This window comes from Hippoglossus hippoglossus, chromosome 15, assembly GCF_009819705.1.
Source record: "Hippoglossus hippoglossus isolate fHipHip1 chromosome 15, fHipHip1.pri, whole genome shotgun sequence".
In the NCBI taxonomy this organism is placed as follows: Eukaryota; Metazoa; Chordata; class Actinopteri; order Pleuronectiformes; family Pleuronectidae; genus Hippoglossus; species Hippoglossus hippoglossus.
The window spans coordinates 1,022,113-1,025,852 of NC_047165.1; positions in this window are offsets into that span (position 1 = coordinate 1,022,113).

Sequence of the window (3,740 nt, forward strand, 5' to 3'; positions counted from 1 at the left end):
TGACGCACAGTTTAACTGTTGTTAGTAATGAAACTAAAGTCTAAAGACATTTTTCTATGGATTAAACAAACAAGATATAACATGTTAACTGTCGAGTTTCTGCGAGTTGAAAGTTAATCGTTCATGGGTTAAATTCATTTATTCATTTTACATATCTACAGCACCTGGTTTTAGAAATGGAAAATTTACACCATAACTTTAATTTCACTCAACATAGGTAGACAGGACGTTTTTATTCATTTGATTAATTCATTCATTCATCTTTTTTATTTTTTTGTAGATTTCCCAAAGAATGATTCATGGATCTTGGTTAGAGAACAGATGTCTACGTCCATTGGTTACATTTTATTTACATTTAATTATTTACATTTAATTCAGAAATGTGTAAGACACTAAAACAAAGAAATATACACACAACTATATTTGATTTCCAAAAATTCTACAAAACTCTGTCATTATTATTTAAAAACCAGCCTGCGAACAAATATCCATAGGATTTAAAATAGTGTTTTTAACAGCTGGAACAAAAGTTGACAAGTCAGTCTCATCTGTCAATCATGATGTTTCACCCCATTTTTATGACATCAAATTAAAAGCAAACTTAACAGAAAAACGTTTATTTGATGTAAACTTTGACTTTGTAGTTTGCAGACATGACGGTGAAAGGTCCGTCTCTTCTTGCTCTTGGCAGGACAGCCTTTCCCACTGGGCCACGCCCGTCAACATGTCTGTACGATGTGGATCACTCACGTCTCTCAGCCGCTCACATCCAAGCCACCGCTTCTTATCTTAGAACACCTTTAACACACAACTTAACCTCTGACCTTCAAATGGTTTCTTGTTCAAATGAGCACGGGCTCAACGACCCAATAAAAACCTGCGTTCCTCAGGGCTTGTCGCTAAGTGTGTACACAATCACACACTCAAACACACACAAACACACCGGAACTTTCCTTGGTGTTGTGTTTGCTGTAGAATAATATTGCATATCCAGTATTTCCACATTCCTGAGCTGTTGCCGTGGTGATGTTGCCTGTGATGACCAGAAACCGTTGTGTCATGTTGGGCTGCAGAATCTAAAAAGTATATATTTATGATCTGAGGACCAATGAAAACTCTTTAGTTTAGTTTCCTGTGCATTTCACTAGTTTAACCCCAGAGAAACGTTGTGTTGACTCATGGAAGAGATTTGTTTGTCCTCTGACGCCTGAAGCAGCAGAACCGTCTCCTTCTTGAGCTTCTCCCTGCCGACCTCTGCATCGCCAGAGGATTCATGTTTGGGATTATAGGATTTACTGATTTCTCTATGATGTTATGTAGATGAATGTAAACTAAAAAATGAACAATGGTCAAATTCTGACAGTGAATTGAACATATAAATAATGACTTTCTGACCTTAGATAGTTTTTTATATTGATTATTAGCCTTGCTTCAGAATACTATCTTTGATTAATCTGTGTTTCCAGCTGTAACTAACACATTTTATATTGAAAAATTAATAATGGATTATTGTTAATGTGACTTGATTAACTAACCTGGTCTAATGGACCAGATGCTTTACAATGTAAACAATATAAAACAATCATACACAATACATATCATAATAAAGATCATTAACCAACACACACTGTGCCCTCACCCTTCTGTGATTGGCCGCTTGTTCTCCAACAGATGAATCAGCCAATCAGTGCATTGATAATATATTTTTATAATTACCTCGGCCAAGGAGGTTATGTTTTCACCCCCCGTCATCTCCATTGCCCCCTGGTGGATGACTGCAGCACACATCATAAAAGCCATCTCCTCCATGTTAGCAGATGGGACATGGACCAAACCAAAAAAAATCGAAGTAGACATTGAATAAATGTTTTCATCACACTGATGTTTGTTCAAGTGTTCATGTTTCTGATCAGTTTGGTTTTAATTCGTTATTTGATGAAATAAAAACGGGCTGAGACGTCATGATTGACAGCTGAGACGGACCAATGACTGGTCGAGCACATGTATGGGCGGGACGCCATGTTCACTGCTGCACAAGATGGCAGCGTTTGTCTCAGAGAGATTTTAACTTAATTTCTGGAAGAATTGGGAGATTGATAAATTAAAACAATTTAAAAATGGCTGCAGTCCATCTTATCTCGTACATCTTTGATTCCAGCAGGGGGCAGCCTCATGGCTTAAAACCATTTCACAGTTTGATTTAATTTGATTTATTGCAGACCACAGAACCGCAGCGGTTGATTATTACAGTGCATCTTGTTTATTTACCACCTCATGCTGCCACTGTATCAGATTCATTCCACGCGGCGGCTGTGACGGGGTCACTTCAGACAAACTGCACAGTTATAAAACAAAGGATTGTGTTTCACTCGGCAATGATCTGCGATCGTCAGCTGCTCCACAGCCAGAGTCCATACTCTGGGATCTAATACATCACGTTTTGTTGTGACACATTTTCACTAATTTCCCCGAAAATAATTCATCAATTAGAGTAAACTTCTTAATTTCTAGAGAAATTAAACGTTTTTCATGTGTAAAAATACTGTAACTCTCACAATCGATGAAAACTGTAAATACTTAATACCCCTTTAAAAAATGTGCAGAAAACTTGACATCAGTAGTTAACAATAGGAGAGGAGGAGGAGGAGGAGGGAGAGGAGGAAGAGGAGTAAGAGGAGGGAGAGGAGGAAGAGGAGGAGGAGGAGGAGGGAGAGGAGGAAGAGGAGGAAGAGGAGGGAGAGGTGGAAGAGAAGGAGGAGGAGGAGCGAGAGGAGGAGGAGGAGGAGGAGGATGAGAAAGAGGAAGAGGAAGAGGAAGGAGGGAGAGGAGGAAGAGGAGGAGGAGGAGGAGGGAGAGGAGGAAGAGGAGTAAGAGGAGGGAGAGGAGGAAGAGGAGGAGGAGGAGGAGGAGGAGCGAGAGGAGGAGGAGGATGAGAAAGAGGAAGAGGAAGAGGAAGAGGAAGGAGGGAGAGGAGGGAGAGGAGGAAACACAACAGCAGGACCAGTTGAGCAGGAAACCGGGAGTTTCCTGGGAACAGCTGTGCTCGAGCTGGAAAGACGATCCAGGACAGATGTTGTTCTGAAACCTGCGATCACAGATTCTTTAAACAATAAAACATCTAAATGCTGCAAATATAGAAAATCAGCTTTAACGGGCTGTTGCATCATATGGGAAACAAACAGGTTTTATATTCATTGGACAATTTAGAAATATTAATGCAAAGTAAAATCTCATTATGTTTTAATGAGGAGTGAGGTGGGGGGGGGTGGGATGTTCAGTCCCTCCACAGAGTTCTGGATCTGCCCGTGAGTCTCTATGTGTCCAGTGAAGTTACAATGGAAGGTTCTCAGTAGTGAACTGAGGCAGAAGATCGACCTCCTCATCGCTACAGGAGCATTTTAGTGGATTCAGGCTGGGGCCAGAATTTTAGGACCCAATATATTTTGGGGGCTTTTGGCCTTTATTGTACAGGACAGAGAGGGAACAGGGAGTCGAACCCAGGCCTTAGTGATGTGTAAACCTTCAGCTGCTGCGAATCAAACACTCAGGATTGTGTTTCAGATTTGTCATCCAAAACATTCGTGTGTACCTGGGGAGGTCAAAGGTCAGGGGCAGCTGCAGACTCACACAGGTTGAAACTGGACTCCTCAGGTTGAAGAGCATCAGACCTGCTCAGGAACTTTACGACCTGCTGGAACTAAAGACGTCACACGTTGGTCTTTCTGCTTGTGAATGAGAAA